At 38.7% G+C, this 23,880-nt stretch overlaps 1 long non-coding RNA gene across 1 annotated transcript in view; it reads right to left on the reverse strand.

Moving 5' to 3' along the window:
* LOC125457247 (uncharacterized) overlaps nucleotides 1-23,880 on the reverse strand; it is a 352,059-nt gene that overhangs the window by 15,631 nt on the left and 312,548 nt on the right. Inside the window, exon 3 of the long non-coding RNA XR_007248583.1 lies at nucleotides 16,471-16,485. This is a non-coding gene — a long non-coding RNA (uncharacterized LOC125457247). The remainder of the gene's footprint in view (nucleotides 1-16,470; nucleotides 16,486-23,880) is intronic.

The raw sequence follows: 23,880 nt of genomic DNA on the forward strand, positions 1-23,880 counted from the left end.
CGTTCCCAAGACAATGTACTAAGAATTTTTTTTCCAAGGATAATTCCACATTGAAATCAGATGCCAAAGGAAACAGTCACAGCCCTATCATTTGAAATGTTCAAGACCAATGTCTAGATTGTTTCTAATCAAAGCTTTTCATTACTTTGTGATGGTAACAGAATTAAAACAGAAGCAGATACCCCAAAAGTGACCTGAAGTTGGTTAGAGGATGTGAGACTAACTTTTAACCTTGGATGAGTTGTAACAAGAGAGGAATGGAAATGGGATTAGTTCCTTCATATACAAACCCATTATTGGCCTCTCACTCTAACTGCAGGACCATTTACTGGAAATAATGTAGGAAGGTGTCTCTTCCAGGTCAATGTTTAATTTGAGAGTGATTTATTCTCTTCCTTTAGCCAAGATTTAATACTGAGGAGATCCATCAGGTTAGCTACCCATTGTGATCGTGCATTTCACCTTTGAAAGGATCAAATGTTGATTGGTTTCCTGCTCCAAAGAGATTAATAACTGATTAGAACAAAAAAAGCAAATTTCTATGTCATGAGAGGACGGTGGACAGGGAAGGCAGCCACGCTGTCACTATTGGCCTACCTGGAGAGGTTTGCTTTGGCCTCCTGTTTTTGTTTAATTCAATGTCTGTCTGATCTCTATTGACCACCTCTCCTGGATGGCACTGGCAAGGATGCAGAAATGCCTGCTTTCTGTTGACTTCTGCCTTCCTTTCTTAATTGGATGTTGAGTCAGAGCCAGCCATGTAGGAGGCTACCTGCGGAAAATATGCAGTGGATTTTCACGCTGATGTCAAGGGCTTAATGTTTTTCGTTAAATTCAGGTCGTTATGTTATGACATTCATGTTATTCCCACAGAAATTTCTATGAAAAGAGGACTTATCATCGACAGCTTGTTACATTGACGTGATTTCCCAATGAAATTATGAGCAAACCAGTGTAAATGTCTGATTTTTGCTGTTGTTGGGCAACTCTAGAATACGTTTTTAAAAAATGGAAGGCAGTGCTTGGATGTGGATCTTTCACAGCCTTTTCTAATCTATACATTTTTGCTGGTAGGCGATCATTATGAATTGGACACATGTGAAACGTGGATCTGTTGGGTCAGTTAGAAAAAGTGCTGAGTTTAAACAGGCTCCATTTTCTCTCTTTCACTGTCTAAAGTCATGAACTTATGGAGGAGATATAAGTGCCATAATCTAATGTTATTTAAATCCCACCTCCTCAAATATGAAAAGCAAACTACTCTGCAATTTTCAATGAAAATGAGAGAACAAAAACTCATTGTTTGCCACATGGTGTAGCTTGGAAATAAAAATCATTCCTATCTGTTGGTGCCATTTTAATCGACTTTATTGTTAACATTTCCAAGGGCTGTAACAACAGCTGAATCCGTTTTGAAAGTTTGGGTGAGTTTCAAACTATGTTTCTCAGGAAGGCAACAGAGGTCACTTTTTTATTAACAGTTTTAAGAATTATTTAATGATTTGCTGACTTTGATGTGATTACTGAGCAGAAATGTAGTTATTTATTTAAAAGATGGACATGAAAAAACGTAAATAATTGAATGGGTTTCATGAATGAGAGGTTTCCCTTTTTGTGTACAAAGTGAGTCTATGTAAGGGCTCTATTAGATTATTACAAGTTTTTTTTTAATCATCCCCAAATGGTGTCTTGAGGCCTGTTCATGATGGACAGTAGGTAACTAGCTATGAAGGTAGCATGAGGGTTTGAAGTACAGGGAAGGGGGGATGGTATTAAGCTATGTATGAAGCTGGAAGGTTCGTTTTCAGACGTTTCGAACCCAAGGAAACCTAACCAGAGAAATAGAAAGCGGGACATAACACCAGCGCTTCATCGGAGGCTCACTGATGATGTTACCTAGAATGGTGACGAAACGTCTGAAAACGAACCTTCCAGCTCAGCGAGCAAGCTCACATCCAGAACCTCAGCCTGAGCTACAAATCTTCTCAAAACTCGCTATGTATGAAGGACAGAGGCTAGAGGCCTGAAAAGTATGCTGAGGTCTCAGAGAACTGAAGCAGGTATTAAAACCAGCCCACCTCTGTAATTGTCTGCCTTAGACTCACATCCAAACTGTCTCTGGAAGTGGAAGGCCCAACTCAATCTTGTCCTTGCCTTCCCTGAGCAAACGTCATGTGTGCTGGGGCCCTTTAAAATGAGGTGGGCCTGTTGAATTGGGAAATTAGTCAACTCGAGCTCCCCTACTCAGGACCAAACATCTGGCCCATAGTTTCAATGAGAGTCAGTTGGATTCAGGTATCCAAGAAGTTTCCTTTCCACGGTCTTGCAATTGACTCACCAGTGCCATCAGCCAGCACTGAAGTGAATTGTCTCCTCAACTATAGCTTTCAGATCCACCTCCTTTAGATAATCTCAGCTTCCAGGAATTGCCTAAAAAATAAGTCATTACAGTTGCTGGTCACAGATGGAGTGAAACCTGCTGTGATTGTAACAAAGTCAGCCAGGCGGACCTCATAGAATATGAGTTTCCTAACTGAGGCTGTCAATCTGGCCTGGGCTGACAAATAAAAGCAGGAATGTCGAACATCCTGGCACTCTTAAGGCTGCCACTGAGAGAGCTAGATCAGTGTCAAGAATTATGCATGTGTAAATAAAAGGTGACTTGGTGATGGAATACCAGCCTCTGTGGAGTTATTTTAGGACCCATTTGCAGTTTATGAATATCTGGACTGCCCATGAGTGTCATCAATGAGGCCCTAAACCTTGTGAAATGTGGTGATGTGGAAAATTTACAATGCTTTCTCACTCTCTGCTATTTCTTCCTGGTGCAAGCTTTTTTCTTTCTCGCTGATAAAGAATGTATCAGTAACTTTGTCTGATCTGTCTGCAAGCTATAGACTTATTAATGTTGGTCAGATAACCCTAGGAGACACACAAGGTGCTGAAAGCATAAATTTCACAGTCATGTGGTCACTTTCACAGCTACTGACAAGTACTTTCCTGATGCCAATGTTGTCTTCAAATTTGTCTGTCAGGTGAAATAAATCTGCTGCTGCAAGTCTTTTGCCGAAGATTCTCAAAGTCATTTGTCCTCAGACAACCTTGAACATTTTCTTAATTTACATGGGTGAGGGGAGGAAAGCACATCTCTTGTACAAATGAGCATGTTTCATGCACATCACTGTTCACCTTCAAAAATCCTACAAATCAAGGGACAACCAATCCGAATGAATTTGCAATTTGTAAAATTCATTTTTGTTAGACTTGCCAAAATGTGGATGACATTTAACATTGAGTTTGTATAGGAGGAGACACTATTGGTTCTCACTTATTATGATTCTGAAAGCTGGATTTTTTTTAAATATAGATTTTCATCAAGAGGCCCAAAGAATTATTGGCTTTAACAACCATACACTGGAAGGTAGCCATCTCCAGAATTTTCTCCCTGAAGTAACCAGTCATTTGGGGCATTCCTTTATTTCTGCTTTGTTGAGGTCTCAACAAAGGAAAGGAAGAGATCTCCTTGCCTACCTGGGCAAGCCTGGAAGGAGGTTACAGGAAAGGACAACAACCTTTAAGGGAGTCAACACTTCAATGGTCACCAAGGCTGCTCCTGCAGTTCACCGTGAAGTTCCAGTTATCCCGTATCCTTATGGCTGCACTCCTCTCTGTATCAGTTTCTTCCTCACTGGAGGAACAAACTCCTGAGCGGACAATGTCCATTACGTATGGCACTGCTGGGCTGAAGTACTACTCTGCCAGTTGTTTTTTTCCAAACAGTTCACACACTCTTGAGCCTCTCAATGGAACCACATTCAGCATCTAAACAACAACAGTCTTAACTCCAAATAACAGAACTTTCGCTCCTTCAATGTCAGTTGCTCAGACTGCACTGATCCAAATTTCCTGTGAAGATATGTTGGTCCATGACAGCCAAATGTAGCAATAACATCAGCAGTTGTCCCATTGTCAATCAGATATACAACCTGTGGCTCGGTAACACTTCACATAAAATTCTAACCAACCAAGAAAATTCAGTTTAATTTGATGGTTCAGGATCTGAATGAATTCTCAATTATTGTTTTAATCAAAGCACATGGCATATGCATTTCGTTTGCAGCAACTATTGGGAAACCTAATGTGATGAAATCAGAGGTCCATGTTGATATATTCTCATGCGATTTCACACCCTTTCCCTATCACCAAGACTGCCATGAACTGGGCCATGGCCCATGTCATATGTTGCGATTTGACATATAGCATTTGTTTCAAAATAACTTTTGAGGAGTAAAATGTGTTAATTTTATGACATTACAAAAGAAGAAAGATTATACATTGAATGGGAGCCATCACACATCTTTTGATTCACTGAGCTGATATGTTCGGGGTAAGAGTGAGCTGACTACTGACTTTCTATTTTGTCTCTGTCACTCAACAAAGATAAACCTTGGCTCTGAACAGGCCTAGTTGAGTTTTAATCATCAGCATTTATAAGTAAACTGCACTAATAATTTTGTCTCTTCTTATAGGTTTACTCGTTTGTCTGTATCAAATTAATAGTGAGTTTCCTTTTCACTGCCTATGCTGTAATAACTCATCAAATCATAGAGTAGCAGTACGATGCCAGCCAGTTCTTTCACATCTGAAGCATTCTATTTGGGAAATATGGAATCAGATAAATACTTTTCTAATGCCTAGCACCATAAATCAATGCAAAATAACTTGGCTGGTCATGAGAACAACCTGCTTATTGTTATATGCCTGCTTTGTCTTGAAAAGAGCTTGTCTTAAAGGACTTTGCGTGCTTTGAGTGTACAACGTTGTCATTCTGCCTGCCATTTAATATGCTGTAGGTATGCAAGTTACATACACAAAAATCAGTTTTGTTCTTTGTAAGCGACAAAAACAAAACTGCAGATGCTGGAATTGAAGACAGACAAACAGGAGGCTGGAAGAACACAGCAGGCCAGGCAGCATCTAGAGGAAAGGAGCAGTCAACATTTTGGGTATTTGTGACCAGAGATAATGGGAACTGCAGATGCTGGAGAATCCAAGATAACAAAGTGTGGAGTTGGATGAACACAGCAGGCCAAGCAGCATCTTAGGAACACAAAAGCTGACATTTCGGGCCTCGACCCTTCATCAGAAAAGGGGGATGGGGAGAGGATCCTGAAATAAATAGGGAGAGAGGGGGAGGCGGACTGAAGATGGATAGAGGAGAAGATAGGTGGAGAGGAGAGTATGGGTGGGGAGGTAGGGAGGGGATATGTCAGTCCGGGGAGGACGGACAGGTCAAAGGGGCGGGATGAGGTTAGTAGGTAGGAAATGGAGGTGCAGCTTGAGGTGGGAGGAGGGGATGGGTGAGAGGAAGAACAGGTTAGGTAGGCTGGGACAAGCTGGGCTGGTTTTGGGATGCAATGGGGAGAGGGGAGAATTTGAAGCTGGTGAAATCCACATTAATACCATTGGGCTGCAGGGTTCCCAAGTGGAATATGAGTTGCTGTTCCTGCAATCTATGGATGGCATCATTATGGCACTGCAGGAGGCCCAGGATGGACATGTTGTCTCAGGAATGGGAGGGGGAGTTGAAATGGTTCGCGACTGGGAGATGCAGTTGTTTACTATGAACCGAGCATAGTGCTCTGCAAAGCAGTCCCCAAGCCTCCGCTTGGTTTCCTGCATTTACCATCACCAGTCACAGATCTCAATCTGAAAAACAGCCCTCCACTGCAATTCTCTGTCTTCTATGACTGAGCCAATTCTGTATGCACCTTATCTGTTCACCGTGGATTTCATGTGCTTTTACCTTTTGTATCTGCCTGCCACGAGGGACCTTGCTAAAGTCTGTATATAGAACATGAACTGTCTGTCCTCATTAATGATCTTTGTCACTTCTCCAAAAAACGCATCACATTTGTGAGACACAACCGCCTTCACACAAAGCCATGATGCTAAGTGTTATTATTATTGCTAATAAGTCCATTTTTTTCTAAATGTGAATAAAACTTATCCCCAAGAAACATCTGCAACAATTTCCCTACCATTGACATGCACTTCACTTCATCTCTAATATTGTCGCTGTGGGTTTATTTCAAAAATTGGAATCCGATAACCAGAGTTTTGGGAACAGCCTTTCGCCTAACTCAGTAAGACGCAGAAGTAAAAAGAGAAAGCAGAACATCAAGCAATATCACGCTGCTTCAGTTTTAACAGCAGAAAACAATCATGGCTTAAATCTGAGATAATAGGATCTGCAGATGCTGGAGAATCTGTGATAGGAAGGTGTGGAGCTGGATGAACACAGCAGGCCAAGCAGCATCAGAGGAGCAAGAAAGCTGATATTTCAGTCCTGGAGGCTACTTCAGAAATAAATCCAATCCAGTACTCCTGGGAATTCTAAAAAATAAAAGCAGGTACTCATTGACATGGGTAGCCATTTAGAAAAACCTACAATTGTAAATCTTTCAGAATACAATTCTCCAATTCCCGTTTCTCATTGTCTTTAGTAGGGTGAAAATCTCAGCTCTCTGCTGCAGAGATAAAAATGAAAGGACAAAAAGAAAAGGCTAAGCAATTAGTTCAGGTTAAATCTAAACCTAAGATTTCTTTGAGATGCCGATGCATTTCTGAGATACCTCCATTCAACGCACAAAGTTGAATGAAGAGCTGAAAGAGAAAGGGTCCAAGGTAAATCACAACATCTGTATGATCAATTCCATGAATAGAATGAGTTTACACAAAGGTCTGGACTAAAGCACACATGAAACTGATCATGTTCAGTAGGAGTTAAAGTCTGCAGAAATCTCAAACCAATGCTGAAGAAAATGTTTGAAATGCAAAACAGGAGGAGAAACACAGTACACACAATGGGGAGCTGCAAGTCTTTCATGAGATAGCCTTTCTTCAGAAATAAATGCCACCAAATGGTCAAGTGAAAGAACTCAAACAGGGCATAGAAGAAACTAGACTTCGATGAAACCAATTAAAACAAGAAAGGTTGTAGACATTATGCAATTACTAGAACAGTTTATGAAGGAAAAAAATCTACTGGATCAACAGAAGACTAAAACTTTGAAAGAAATTGAAGAAGCCACGTTGTAAAACATGAAGCTTGGAAATGTGTTGGTAGCTGTTAAGGATCAAAACAGTAAATGCCATAATTTGTACCATTGAAATATCTTGAGAAATAAGGTCAGTCAGTGATTAAACAGAAACAAAATCTGGCTATAGGGCATCAGGATTGGAAAATTTTGGGACAGCAACTGCAACGCATGAAAGAAAATTTGAAAGAGAAATGACAGCAATACCACTGATAACTGTAGCAATGAACATGAATGCTACATTGCAGAGACTAATAAGCTCATTTTCTATTGTAACTCGTTAAATTTCCTTTTGGAAGAAAAGAGGAATGATTTATATGTACCTTTCCTTTCAGAAAGTTTTCATTTAGTGACTTCATGTGCTGTCTATATTCAATGTTGTGACTCTGTCTGCCAGTTAGAATGTAATGGGTTTGCAAGCTACTGTCACGGAAAGCAGTGTTTTGATATAATGTCTGCTTCATAAATTATAATGTGTTTTTCTGCTTTAAAAGAAACTAACAATAGAGTAAATCAATGTTTGATAAGCAATTGATCATTAGATCATTACCAGAATATGTCACTCAAGTCTATCAAATCTGTAGATTTTCTACTGACTCCAGAACTATATTAAAAGTTGTAAAACCATTTTCTCATATCATCGATCTGATACACATGCCCAGATTACTTAAATATTCAACACCTGCTCGTTGAACAAAGAATTCTTCAGCACTGTCACCCCCACAATGCTTTTTTGTCGGAAGATCATTATGAATTGGTATCAATGTCACTAACACTTTCAATCTTCCAAAACCACATAGCTTGTCATTTGAATGAGACACAGATACAAAAGGCTGAATGGCTTACATCTGTGTTCAAAGCTCTTTTATTCTAAACCTTGGTGTATCACCTTCAAATGTTATTTTTAGAATAAACACATTAAGAACAGTGAGACTAAGTGAAGAAAAGGGAATAAAGACTTTTATCTGTATTGTACTCTTTATAACCTCAGATTATCCCTAGTGATTTACAATCATTTCACAAGTAGATTGATCCAAAGAAATTGATTTAGCTCATGTTGATTTGACATTTTTCACTGTTGAAAACAAGACCAATTTTCCTTGCTGCTGTATGAGCTAATGAAGGTTTGTTTCATCTCAAATTTAGTTTTTCCAAGAAGTGCAATGTCATCTGTGATACAGAGATGACCTAGTTGATTCTGGGTTGTATAATCAATACATGTTATTGGACTATGTTTTGCTTAACAGTTGGTAACCCAAAGAAATAATTTTGAATGAAAACTTTTTGGAAGTTGTCGGTTCCTGGGATTCCTGAGAAAAATATATGGACAAATATCCATTCTTGCCACTGACTTCGGAAAACTGCTTGGTATCTGAAAATTTGGAAAAAGCCCATTTGGACTTCCTATCCAGTTGCCTTAGATCTAAATGTACACAAACATTGTTAATATTCTTTAAAACGTGCATTTTACAACCAAACTAATCAATATGAAGCTCAACTTTGCATGATGATATTGTTCAGTACCACAGTGTCACATTTCTAATATAAGTTGTTCCTGAATGTGAATACTGCACTTAATGAAGATTAATGCTGGATATAGTGATTATAACAAGGTCTGCAGGTTGGACCTCACTGAATTTGAGTCCCCTGATTGGGGCTGTTAATCTAGTCCAATAAAGGAGCCATTGATGACAGATATGAACAGGGGTGTCAAACATCTTGTTCAATCAGGGAGCTGGCTCTCAGGAAGCTAGATCGATGTCAAGGGCTCTCCATTGTGTAAATAACGGGTGACTTGATTATAGGTCTCTGTGGAGTTATTTATGTGGTGATGAGAGAAAAGCATGTTTCTGAAGAAAATCGCTGGTAACAGTTGTCTTTGAGTTGGGGTAAATATTTCTGGCATCACGCCTTCATTTAGCAAGCTTGACGCATTTAATCCTGCCATTGAGGACTGGGCCCTATATATGGAACCAATGTGTTATTTCTTCTGGACAAATGACATCAGAGAAAATGAAAAGCACCGAGTAATTTTCTTGACAACTTCTGGAAATGCAGCTTTATTTGTTAGTAGGAGCCGTTACTCTGAGGCATTAAAACCTTTTAAGAGTTTATAGATTTAGTTACAAAATACTATGACCCCAAGCCTCCTCTAATTCTGAGATGCCATTGGTTTTACTTGGCAATTCGAAAATCACAGGAATCTGCATCTGGTTTTTTTGACTAGGTTAGGATAACTGCCAGAGGCAAAAGACTTTGGTTTAACCCTGAAAGACTATTTGATAGTGGGATTAATGAAGTAACCATGCAAAACCCCCTTACAGCTGAAGCCCAACTGGACTTCAAACAGGAATTGTACTGGAATTATCTATGGAAAATATGGCAAGTGGAGTATATGAATTGCCAGCTATGCTGATGGAAGTGGACATCCTTGCTATTTTGACGGAGCTTAGGGAACACCACTTAAATGAAGGCAATTGCATAGCCTCATTTAGGACAAATCCTGAACAGAGAGACTTTGAGTCAACCCATAGCAAAACACCAAAACAAAGCCAAGACTCAGTCAAACAGTTTTAAATTTCTTCAGAATCCAGGCTGGCAAGCCATTGTAGTTTTGCGGGTATGTGGAAATGAGACATCAAGGGAGTCCTTCTAGACTTAAATTGAGTGAGAGAACTCATAGGCAGGTATCCAGGAGAATACACACTCTAGAAAGTCTACCTGCATCTGATTTGGAACAGATAAATTGCTAAGCAACAACTAAGTCAGAACCAATCAAAATAAAAGTCTGATTAGTTAAATGGACATCTGGTTCTCATGGAGGTCAATGAGAGTACGGCTGTTTCAGTAATCGCAGAACAAGTCTCAACAAATTCGCTCTGGACTCTAACACTTAAGTTTGCATAAGACCTCGGCGAGAGTGAAAACCTAAACCGGGGAAAATTTTCAGATTAAGGGGATAACATTGATTCCAGTCTCTTATCTTATGAGAAGCAGTCAGTTCAGTTACCACTGATTGTAGTAAGAGGCTTGGGTCTAAGCTTGATGGGACAAAAATGTTTCAGAAAGATTCATCTGGAATTCATCTAGGCTGGCACAACACTTTTCGATTTGAAAGTAGCTGCATGAGTGAAGTCTTATTATATAACTGGAAGTTTTTTTTTCAGGAAAGTGCAGCGACTATCAAAGGAGTCAAGGCCACCTACCATGTTGACCAGGAAGCAATTCCATGATTCTGCAAGGCGAACCCAGTGCCATTTGTCTTATGTGCAAATGTAGAGACCGAAATCAGAAGGCTGAATTTTAAGGGATCATCAAACCAGTCTAGTTTGCAGAATGGGCAGTATCAGTACTAATGAATGTGAAGCCCAATGGGTCAGTTTGCCTTTGTGGGGATTTCAAACAAACAGTAAGCCACTTTTCACAGCTGGATAAATACCAATCCCTCACATAGAGTGTTTATATGCAAAGCTAGCAGGGGGACTTTCCTTCATGAAGCTGGACATGAGCCATGTGTACATGCAATTGTGGTTGGTTGAGGATTCCCAGAAGTGTGCTACAATTAATGCCCATAAGGATTTGTAACAATATACAAGACTGCCATTTGAGGTATTGTAAGGCTATGCAATTTTTCAGCAGATTTTCAGCAGACGATGGACCACATTTCCTGGTCAACATGGTAGGTGGCCTTGACTCCTTTGATAGTCGCTGCACTTTCCTGAAAAAAAAACTTCCAGTTATATAATAAGACTTGAGAGCATCTAGAGAATAAGAAATAGATACACTTCCATAGACAGCAGGAACTGTAGATGCTGGAGAATCTGAGATAACAAGGTGTAGAGCTGGATGAACACAGCAGGCCAAGCAGCATCCTTCTGCTCGACTTGCTGTGTTCATCCAGCTCTACACCTTGTTATCTCAAATACTTTTCCATGATGTTTCTTTTATTCCAATGTTATAAAAAGAATGACAAAGGGGCCATATTCAAGTTCTCTAAATGCTCCTTATTGGTCTTCCCTGTTATTAGCACATCTTCTCGAGAAGATGTGTAGCCTGTGTAGCAGCGCCAAACTGTTGGACAGGCAGGTAGCCTTTTATCTCGCACTAGAAGATATTGGAATGTAAAATAGGCTGTCAATTGGCTACTGACCAACAATGCAGGTGCATGATGATTGCCTGCCAATTTGCTACCTCACATCTTACACAACAGCCCATGACAAATTTAACATTAACAAAATCCTGCTGCGTGTTTCAATTTCCTGACAAAATGGTAAAGGAAATTTCACAGACTGGTCTGAATCCAATGGTGCATATCCAATCAGCTCTATCCTATCGACACTAATTTCCATTCCTCACTTAAAGCGCAAAGTACATGAATAAAACTAGATTAGACATACCCTTTTAAAAAGTAAAGTGATTTCAGACCCTGTATATAAGGCAATCATCAGTTTACTGAGGTGACAACCCTCCCCTTAACAATACCAAGTTTGGATTCATCATAATGCAGACAAAAGTCATTCAATGTCATATAAGTGCAGAGTATATATTATTCTGCTATAACAGTGAATGAATCAGAAGCAAGAAAGGTAATTGGGGTCTAAGCAATATAGGCCATCGCAAGATATGTGCCAGAATCAAGTGACAAGTCTGCCTCGGCCCATCTTGATATTGGAAACAACTTGCACTATCTTTTATGCTCTTACAAGATATGAGGTGAGATTCATATTAGGCAGTTGCGAGATGCCAACTGAAGGGGATTATCACTTGTCAAGGTTTTTGTTAATGGCACAACTCACGCCATTAATGTCCAGCCTCCCATCTTTCCAAACTTACGAAACAAGCTCAATTTCAGGAAAACCAAAACAAGCACCTCGAATCCTAGCATGCCACTTCATGCAAGTGACTTCCATTCCAGACACCAGGAACCATCATCACAGGGCATGTTTCATGGGCACTGACCACACACTCCCCACATCCATGGATATTGGCATCCAACATATCCCAGTCTCTGAGAACACTCATGGCATTTTTCCAATCCACTGAAAGGGCGCTTTTGCACTTCAATGCTATTCCTCAGGCTGTGCCAACAATTATCTTTGAAATGCAGCAATGAGAACACAATACATTCAAGGACACATGCCCAGCTCATGGACTGGACCAGGCTGCACATCCAGCCTCTTCACTTGATCTTGTAGTGCTCACCATTTGTGCCTTACTGGGTGCTCACAGCATCCTTTACATAAACCACCTTATGTTGCCTTGTCTTTTTGTGCAGACCCAAAGCCAGACTGCTTGTTATATTCATCAGCAGGCCTCAGTGAAATGGAATGGGACAGCCTTTGCATAAGTGTTACAGCAGAGTAAGTCAAAAGCAGTCTCCAACAGCAGTCCAACATTGCTCAGGCCACTTAGAGCCATGATCTTCTCCTTCATAAAAGTGAGAAACTCAATGATGCCAGCTCACAACTTGTCTTGACTCTTTCTGCCCTAATGTAGGTTATTTTCCTCATAGAATGAGAGACACAGGTATTACAAGATATGAAAGTAGGTGGCACAGGGTATGATTGTTGGTGCAGGGGCTGGTATCCTGGGAAAATGAGTAGGCAGCACAGTGGGAATCCAGGATTAGTGATGTTAGAGATTGGCCTAGATGACAGGGTGAGGGAAGATGATGCAGGCAATCGTGAGGAAGTGGTAAATTCATTACATTTCAACTTTTAAAGGACATTTGGACATTAGGAAAGGTTTAGAGAGATATGAGCCAAAAACAAGCAAGTGGGAATAGCTTAGTTTGGGAAACTTTGTCAACTTGGACAAGTGGGACCAAAAGGTCTGCTTCCATACAGTATGACTCTTTAGCTCTAAGGCTTTCTGAAATGGTACAGCATGAGCCTTTGTGGGAGGGGGGTATGATAGCAGAGATAGAGTGAGTGTGAGATGCCAGAGAGAAGATGGCGGCAGGTATGCTGGTGGGAATGGAGAAGGTCATTGACCTTCCTTTTATAGTGCTATGCATTCTTCTCGACAGCTGAGACTCTTTTCACCTGTGCATCAACCTCAAACCAGGACTGATCTGATGTCATGACCTCTAGTTGAGGAGGAGGAAGCTCTGCATCATCATAGCCCCAATTAGTAGGACCTCCAGCTCCCTATCTCCAAAGCAGGGCACTAATTTCCCCATGTCTACCATGTTCAGGGTAAAGCCAGGAACACACAGTGCAGCTACAGACTAAGAATTCTTGCCCAGGTACACAATCTGCTTTTTAAAGGTGGCATGGGCAGAAAGGATGCCAGTGATTTCCAGGATATCCACTGAATGACGAGTTGTTCAAGCTATAGCAATGGTGAGATAGGACACGTATTAGATGTAAGTCATACAACAGAGCTACAGTAGGTAATTAATGAGATGTGTTTGGTAAGGTACTGTTTACAGAACTCACTCGACCTCACATTCTAAAACCCTCCACAAAGCTAAAACAACTTGAACTCAGTCAAAGAAGTAAAAGATTCAGCTGATTTCATTCAGTATGCAGGCAGAATCTATTTAAAAAGAATTCCTCTGAAGTATAACAAATAGAACTTATTGCTGATAAATTTAAAAACATCACGTGATTTCTCCAGGAAAATGCAACAAAGAGGAAAAAGTTAAATATCACAAATAGTAAATATAAAATCGATCTCAGTCACTTAGATCAGTGGGATCTTCAGGCCTTTTTAACTTGCGAATTACATAATCAACTCAATTTTTCTGGGAAAGTGTAATGTTATTATAGACAGCCAACAAATCAAGAAAGCATCTTATTGTGTGATCTGCAGTCATAACCACACATTTCATTGTCAGGAAGCCAGATAGAACTAAAAACAACTCGCACTTAAATGAATGTAGATATAGCAGCAGAATTCAGCCATTTGACATATTGAGTCCTCTCTGCCATTCCATCATGCCTGATATGTTTCTTAGCCCCATTCTCCAGCCTTCTCCCCTGTAACCACTGATCCCTTTATTAATCTCTCACTAAATATAATTAATGATTTGGCCTCCACAGTCTTCTGCAGCAATGAGTTCCACAGATTCACCACCCTCTGGCTGAAGAAATTCCTCCTCATCTCAGTTCTAAAGGCTGTCCCTTCACTCTGAGGCTGGTCCCAAGGGTACTAGTCTGCCCTACTAGTGGAAACATTTTCTTTGCTTACACTCTATCTAGGCCTCTCAGTATTCTGTAAGTTCCAATCAGATTCCCCCACTCATTCTTCTAAATTGCATCGATCACAGGCCAGGGTCCAAAACCACTCCTCATATGACAAGTCCTTTCTTCCTCGAATCATTTTTGTGAACTTCCTTTGGAACGTCTCCAAAGCCAGCACAAGCTTTCTTAGAAACATGGCTCAAACTGCTCACAGTAGTCCAAATGTGGTCTGACCAAAGCTGTACAGAGCCTCATCAGTATATTTCTGCTCTTGTATTCTAGCTCTGTTGAAATGATTGCTATTGTTCGTTTGTCTTTCTAACTTCCGACTGAACCTACATGTTAACCTTAAGAGAATCCTGAACTAGGATTCCAAAGTCCCTTTATGCTTCAGATTTCCGAAGCTTTTTTGCATTTAGAAAATAGTCTCTGCCTCAATTCTTTCTACTTAAGTGCATAACCTCGTAGTTTCCAACATCGAATTCCATCTGTCAAGTCTATGCGCGCTCCCATAGCATGTTGAAGTCCTTATGCAGCATCCCCACCTCCTCAACACTACCTGTCCCTCCACTTATCAATGTGTCATCTGCAAAGTTGGCACCAACTTCCTCAGTTCATTTGATCAAATCACTAATGTGTAATTTGAATAGTTGTGACCCAACTCTGACACCTGCAGAACTCCACTAGATACCAGCTGCCATCCTGATAAAGGCCTCTCTATCCCACTCCCTGCTTTCTGCCAGTCAGCCAACAAATTATCCATTAGAGCACCTCGTCCCTAACATCATGGTGTCTTATTTAGCACTTCCTGCATGGCACCTTGTGAAAGGCCGTCTGAAAATCCAAATAGATCATGCCCACTGGCTCCCCTTTGAATGATTGCTTGTTATCTCCTCAAAGGATTCTAACAAACTTATCAGACATGGTGATCCTTCGATGAAACCGTGCAGACTCAGTACTATTTTACCGTGCACTTTGAAGTACTTGTCAATCTTCTCTTTAATAATGGACTCTAAAATCTCAACAATAACAAAAATAAGGATAACCAACCCATAATTTCTTGTCTTCCACTTCCCATGTTTCTTAAATGGGGTGTTAAATTAGCAAACAGGAGTGTTGCATCTCTCAGAAATGTGTTACAAATGGTTGAGAAAAGTGTTAACAGAATTTTAAAAACATGCCTGGTTTGCAATATCTCCAGCAGGCTTTTAATTTTGTGTAATGAATTCTAGAATTTGCAGATTCTTATCAAGCATATTTGTAAAACTTTAGTCAGAGCTCTTTATACATGCGTTATGATCTCAGCTAATGTTACGACTGGACAATTTGGATCCCAGAATGATATCTGGCCTGATTATCATTTTTTAAAAAATGGTATAGTGGTCATTCAGCCAAATGTAATCACACAAAGCTGCAGAGTTTCTTCAACAACAGAATGAGTATGAACTTTCGTGAAAGATGGAAAAGAAATTAGTCATGCCAAATCATGTAGATATCAAACACAGTTAATATAAATAACTTAGAGCAGCCTTCAGTTTATTACCAACTTAATTGCTTTTCAGTGATTCAAATCCAGATAAATTACTCCACTGTATAAAATCTCTAAGCTAAGCAAACTGCTTGCTCCAATTCTTTACATTAACTTTCCCCTAACTCTTCTCTGTGATGTGTTCTGATATAAGTATTCACAAAAGTAAGTGTTTAAATTTTCTCAGGTTTTAAGAACCTGTGGATTTCTAGCCAAACAATCCTGGAATCAAAGACCAAGAATTAAACTATTAAGTTAACTTCCCCTGAACAGTTCCATACTCTTTTTTTAAGGGTGAAAAATATTTCATTCTGACCCCAGTCAGGTCTTCTCCAAACTGCCTCCATAAAAAAAATGTGCTTAAGCCAAAATCACTCCTTAACTATCCTGAACCCAAAACAATCTAATGGCCTTCAAAGTTTACTTCATCTGTCATAAATCAACACAGTAAAATCAAGCGCCCATTAACAGTCCAGGGATTCCATGTTCTCTGATCCATTTTAAATTGGATACTGATTCTGAAAGGATGGTCTGATCGAGTCTAAAAAATATTTGTCATGATATGAATTACAAGTGATCCTGCTTTAAATGTAGCTGAAAGTAAGGTACAATACTGTGGATGCTGTAAATCTGAAATACAAATGGAAATACTCACCAGATATGGCAGCATCTGTGGAGAGAGAAGAGAAATTAAAATTTCAAGTTTTGTCATATAACTCATTTAAAAGGAGACTTATTCAACTCTAGAAGTTAGCTCTGTTTGCCTTACCACAATGTTAGAATCTCTACGCTTCAATTACAGGACAAGTCAGTTGCAGATTGAGATTTGGCTTGAAAGATCATATTTTGGTCTTTTTGGGTTTAATTAGGCGATCTTTCACAGAAGTGCAAAAACAAAATGCTGCAGATTCAGTGTTAATAATAAAACAGGAATTTTATTAGATAAAAGAAATGAAGATAAAATTGAATAAACCAAACTATTTACATATTACAAGTCTAAAGATGTAGAAAACAGAGTAAAAATACAATCCTTTGATCCCCAAAATACTCCTTTACAGTATTCTTACTAGAGAGAATTCCTTTATCACATTTATAGGCTTTTAACCAACGTGGTTTCTATTCCCCACCTTGAGAATTTAATCAGCTTTTCTCTTGAATTTTTGTACATATATGCTTAAACTTTCTCACTTTTGCATAACCCCTTCAGGTTTGTGCCCAAACACTCCTGATTAGGAGCATTCAAAATAATCTGCTTTAGGAATCTATTTCCAAACACAATTAAGCTATTTCCTTTCCTTAGGAGCAACAGATTTGGACACCACGTTCAGCCAAAACACCTGCAAAGTTTCCAAACTGAAACCCAAAAGAAAAAACAATCAATCCTGGCCTTCAAAACTGAATGCCCAATGTATGACTCTTTATTTGATTTGTTTGTAATATCTCTCTTAATGAAAATAAAATCTCATGACATACCAGGAATACTCTCTGTCAGACTATTTCTAAAATAAACAGAAAAAAATGGCAATAGACAAATTTACAAGCTAACCATTAAACCCCTCAAACATACAAACAAAACCGACGTGCCATTAACTTAAATCCAAAGCCTAAACTAAATTATATCAAAATATATATAAATCACACACCTTATATCACAATAGATGCTGCCAGGCATTCTGATTATTTCTAGTACTACTTTTTTTCTTAATTACAAAGGTACCTAATTAGCTTTAAAGCATTTTGGGAAGTGTTTAAGTTTTGCAAACTTCCTTTCTTTTGTTCTTTCATTGCCTGTATTCACTCATAGACTAAGTCTCAAATTCTAACCCATAAGATCAGGAACAAAAGAAAGCTAATGAATAAGATTGTCTTTTATTCACTTAAAAGCAAAAGATTGAGAAGGATATTCAAGATATAGATTGAGTCATGAAACTCACTATTCTAAGTTATCCAAGAGACTTATTAAAATTCTCATTCCCAATAGAAAAAGAAATCCAAATCAACTTTTTTGAACCTATTAAGACTTCTCCTCAAGACAATGAAAGTACATTCATTCTATATTCTGTGTAGTGACTCTCATTCACCTTCAATCTATCTACATTCAAATACTATTTGAAATAGTGGCTAAATTGCATATAAGGGCAATGATGTAGCCTGAGGTAGAAATTAACCTTCACTTTTCCAGAGCCAATAGAACTCTGAAAATTTTTCACAGAACACAATAGGGATCTACAACTAACAGGCTAAAGGTTAATTTGAACATTATGGAAAGCTTGGCATTTTGTTACATTACCTGTTATTATAATCTTGACATTTACTTTCAATGAAGGTTGGCATTATCTTATCACTTTCATTTGACTGCTTGAGAAGGCTTAATGATTCAGATTACAGATTAATGTAAAAGTAGCAATATAATTCAGGAGTCAGTTCATTCTGACTTCTACACTAAAACTATGAAGTGTTAATTGATTTCAAGGAGGTAGTCCAATACAGCTCTGCTCACACGCTGAATGTGATCGAACTTCTGTAAAGGTATTTTGTAAAAGTGGTCAGAGAGTTCATTGCACTTTATACAAATAATTTAATGTTGCTGCAGATTCAATTTAATATTTTGAAGGAGGAATGACTTCAGGTTGCTGTCTGATAACAAAAGGGGTACTCAGTAGACGGCACACCTTTGATCCAAATTGTTAACTCCATATTATTGCAGTTATGCTGCTTTCCTCAAAGATGTGGCTCCAATTCCAGATCTGCATTTTCATCAAAAATAAAATGGCTCTTCTTAGGGTTCTACCATATCTTAGCAGTATGTTTGGATGAAATCTGTTGATTAAATTTGAAATATATTTTTACAGACAGGCATACAAACAAGTGGAAATAATACCCCTTCCCTCTTTCAGTGGTAGATTAATGGCATATGATGACTTAGGAAATATGATATAGACACAGAAACAGACTATTTGACTCGAACAACTTACGATACTGTTTAGGCTAAACTTGTATCATCTATTAGTTATCTAATATCAACGATCTCTACTAATGTGCTTCCCACAGGATTAAAGATTCTCTCTGTATCCACTGCATTAAAATGTCCCAACATTTTGAACATTTCCATTAGGTCATCTCTCAGCCTTCTTATTAAAAGGAGAAGAGATTCAGTCTGTCAATTCTTCCCTGAAATGGACATTTATGCTCTCCTGGTATCTGATCTTTACCCTCTCCAGTGTTTCTATTTTCTTGCTATAATATGGTGACCAGATCCGCATGCAGTACTCAATGTATTGTCTTACTGAAATTTAATAAAGCTTCAACATAACTTTCTTCCTTTTCCATGTTATCTGTTGTGAGGTTGGGTAGAGTACTTGTGGACTGGAAAGGCAGGAAGTTAGAATTTGGCGTTTATAAAATGCTAGAAGGAAAACAGTGTGTAATCCGTTTAAAAGATGTTGTGCTTTTCCTACAGTTCGAGATTCAAAAAGGATGTCTGTGGGTAGCAGCTTGCGAGTTTGCAGGTGCACAGACAGCACCCAAATTGAAATATTTGTATCAAAAGTCTTTACAGTTAGCATCCCAAGCAGCTGTTCTGTTTTGTTTTTAAGTCAAGAGTTTTGATTTTAGCCAATCAGTTTGAATCAGGCGCTTCCATTCCAAAAACCAATTAAATTTAAATGTTGTGATGGTTTTGACAACATTGGACCAATCCTCTTGTAGGAAATTAAAATGTCATCAAGGATACAACAGGGGAAGGCAGTTGGAAAATCAGTACATTAAACAGCCACCTGCTAGAGTTAACAGCTTTCAGCTCATAAGAGAGAATCATTGACTCTCACAGTTTTCTCGAAGTTTCAAAGAAAGCACCATCTAAATCAAAGGTACATATGGCACAACTAGTTTATATTCCTGATATGATATTTGATGGAGAAAGTATTCCTGACAGAACATTCAATGGAAAAGGTGTTCCTGATGGAACATTCAACCGAGAAGGCATGGAACATTCCAGAAGACATGTGATCTGACTGTAATTTTGAGAGATTAAAGTATTTTTATTTTTATATAATTTGTACTTGTATTTGTTGGAATAGCATAGTATTAGAATCTTGTTTTATTTGGGAACACTTAGCAGTTAGAAGGGATTTATTCAGTTAGTTGATAATTTAGTTAATTTGTCACTGTTAGAGTTAGAAAAATAAATTGTTACTTGTAGATTGTAAAGTGAGTGTTGGGGTTTATTTTATTTAACCACTAGAAATTGCAGAAAGGCAGGTTACACCACTTTTCACACTCCTTTTCAACAGATTATGGGGCAAGGTGCTCCTCTTTGGTGTACCTGTTTTAGTTCTCAAAGGGACATTTGTTTTATTACAGTTTTGGAGTTCATGTCCAGGAATTAGACAGATTTGAATAGATTTGGGGTATGAAAGGTCCCAGGAGATTAAAACAGACTAATGATTAGTGTCCTAGATCTTTGGATAAAAAGTGAGAAGTGGAAAATCTGTTTAATTTTGGTTGTTTGTTATTGGTTAAATCAAAACTGGAGGAATAGCTCTTGACATTGCTCAAGAGATTCTGGGGTCGAAGATGCTTCCGAAATTTGCCAACAAAGTTTGGAAAGACAAGAAAAGGACATACCTTTAGAACTGAAGAATGGTTAGTATTGAATTTAACTAGGGATATGAAGAAAGCTGAAGTTGTAACTAAGTTAGTCAATTATTTAGGTATATTGGAGAAACAGTTGAGTGCTGTGGAGTTAGAAAAAAAATTGCAAATTAGACAATGCAGTTAGAAGATAAAGAAAGGGAAAGAAGGATGAGGGCAGAAGAGAAAGAAAGGGAACTGAAACAGTTTGAATTACGGCTACAAGCAGAGGAAAGATGAGAAAAGAAAAGAGAGAGTTTAAATTTTGGAATTTGTAAATTAGACAGGATAGCCCACTTGAAATGATGGAAATGAGGGTAGAAGATTGGTTTAGTGTGGAGGAGGGTGTTGATGAGCAACCCATCTTAGCCAAAGACCAGGTAAAGATGTGTGTCAAAACATTACCAAAATTCAATGAAAAAGATGTGAAAGCCTTTTTCATTTCCTTTGAAAAATTTGTTAAACAGATGAACTGGCAAGAGTCGCCATGTGGGTAATGTTAATCAGACCAAGTTCGTAGGTAGGTGTAGTGAAGTGTTTGCAGCACTGTCAGAGGAGGTATCGTGGGAATATGATGAAGTAAAACAGGCTATATTGAGTGCCATTGAATTGGTACCAGAAGCATATAGACAATGGCTCAGAAATGCAAGAAAGGATATTGAGTTTGGAAGAAACAGGGCAACTTTGATAGATGGATGGGAGCATTTAAGAGAGAAAAGACAAGTGAGGATGTTAGAGAAGTTATTCTGCTAGAGGAGTTTAAAACCTCACTTCCAGAAATGATAAAAACTCATGCTGAGAGACAGAAAGTTAAAACAGTGAGAAGAGCTGCAGAGATGGTGGATGAATACTTAATAGTGAATAAATCAAAATCTAGCTTCTGACAGCAATTTCATTCCACGAGGGATAGCTATTGAGAAAGATGGAGATCCTTTAATGAGAAACAAACATTAACTCACACAGGGAACTGTTTACCACATGTGAAATAAGAAACCCAAGAGTGTGGAAAAGAAGTGAAAGATCTTAAGTGTTTTCACTGCAAGAAGCTGGGATACACAAAGTCATAGTGCTGGCAGTTTAAGAGAAGCACCGGGAGAAAAACATGTGGTAATTGAGACTAAACCGGCAGAATTAGCTGAAGTAGTGAAGGAAATACCAAAAGAGCTTGAGGAATTGCAGGAGAGTTCACAACCTAGTCACGGGCTAGATAGTAAGATAGAGCCTGATCTTTTCAAAGACTTCACTTGTGTGGGTAAGTTTTACTCAGATAGTATAAGACAAGAAGGTAAAGAAGTTAAACTATTGGCAGATATGGGAACTGATCAGTCTCTAATGGTAATGGATGAAAATATTTGCTCTCCTTCTGAAATATTACCTGAGAGAATGATAATCTGTGGAATTAATGGAGGGAAAATTGGTGTTCTCCTGTGTAAGATAACTCTAGAGTCCAAAAAATTCTGGGAAGCGATAGTGGAAGTAACAGAAAAATTAACTATTCCAGGAATGCAGTTTGTTCTTGGAAATGACATAGCTGGATCACAGGTGGCAGTGATGCCCATTGTCGTGGAGAAACCAAAAGAAAATGAAGGAGCTAAGGAGTTATAAAGAAAATACCTTGTAAATTTTCCAGACAAGTGTAGTGACAAGATTCCACAGCCATAAGAAGGGGAAACAAAGAGAATGATGAAAGAATTGAGGTCCAGTTAGCTGACACTGTTTTGTTGAAATGGTGAAAGACAAGCCTACACAGGTAGGGGATCAGGCAGAGGTGTTTAGTTCTGAAAGATTAATGGAATTGTAACAAAAGATAACATGATAAAGGATTTATATCATAAAGCCTGCACTGAAAAGGAATCAGAATGTATTTCAGAATGTTATTACCTTTAGGATGAAATCTCAAGGCAAAAATGGAGACCTTGACAGATTACTGCAGATGAGAAATGGGCGGAAGTTCACCAGATTGCATTGTCAGTAGAATACAGACAGGAAGTATTGTGGGTAGCACACAAATTAGCTGTAGGAGATCATCTAGGAATGAGGAAGACTTAGGCTAAGATACAGAAGCATTTCTATTGGCTTGAATTACATAAAGGTTTGGATGAATTTTACTGTACCTGTCATACACGTCAGATGGTAGGAAGCCCACAGGCAGTTAATAAAAGCATCATCTTTGATGCCAATTCCCACATTTGAAAAATTTCCATGCAGGTTATGATTGAATGGTGTAGTCCCCTCCCTAAAACCCAAAGCCGAAGCCAGTATTTGTTAATCACACTGGATGTGTCTACCAGATTTCCAGATGTAATTCCATTATGGAATGTCACAGCACATTAGGTTGTGGAGGAGTTGCTGCTTTCTTTGCCCGTTATGGGCTATCAGAGAGATTCAGTCAGACCAAGGGTCCAATTTTACTGCCAGACTATTTAAGGAGGTCATGGATAGTTTAGGCATCAAACACTTTAAATCATGAGCATACCATCCTGAATCATGGAGAGTAAAGTAAATTTAGCATCAGACCCTAAAGACAATGCCGAGGGCTTATTGCCAGGATTAACCAAATGATTGGGATAAAGGTATCCCATTTATATTGTTTGCTACAAGACATGCTCCAAATGTATCGACTCCATTTGAATTGATATTTGGACTCAAAGTAAGAGGGCCTTTAAAATTAATCAAGGAAAAGTTGGTAGGTCTGAAGTCAGAGATCTCACAGTTGGATTATGTATCTGAGTTGAGAGAAATATTATTTAGAGCAGGTGAATTAGCTAGACACCATTTGAAGGTGGAACAGTACATAATGAAGCAAGAAGTGGATAAGAAATCTAAACTTTGTACATTTGCCCATGGGGATAAAGTATTGGTGCTGTTACCAGTGGTAGAAGGCTCATTCAACGCAAGGTTTAGAGGTCCCTATCAGTTTGGGGAAAAGTTGTCAGGTGAATTATCTGGTAAAGATTTCAGATAGGAAGAAAAATGATTAGGAATGTTATGTGAACATGTTGAAATCTTTCTATGACTGGGAAAGGGAGCTGGAGAAACAGGTACTAGTTACTGCTACTCAAAGTGAGGAATCAAATCCAGATTATTCGGATTTTGATGTGCCTCAGAATAAATTGAATAATGAGGAAGTCCTAAAAGTAAATGGATAGGGCAGTGAGCTATCTCTCCCAGGATCAAAGCACTGAATTGAAAGACTTGTTACAGTGCAAGAGCATATGTAAAAATAGAATGGGGAGGACTAATACCCTAATACATGAGTTTGATTGATGGAATGTTGTTCTGATTACTAACACCCCTACAGGTTTACTCTTCTCAAAGCAGTGCAGGTTCAGAAAGAAGTGGAAGTGATGCTCCAAGAAGACATCATAGAGCCAGGTCAAGGTTGGTGGAGTTCGCCAATCCTGTTGGTTCCCAAACCTGATGATATTCAATG

Source organism: Stegostoma tigrinum, chromosome 12 (assembly GCF_030684315.1).
Source record: "Stegostoma tigrinum isolate sSteTig4 chromosome 12, sSteTig4.hap1, whole genome shotgun sequence".
Taxonomy (NCBI): Eukaryota; Metazoa; Chordata; class Chondrichthyes; order Orectolobiformes; family Stegostomatidae; genus Stegostoma; species Stegostoma tigrinum.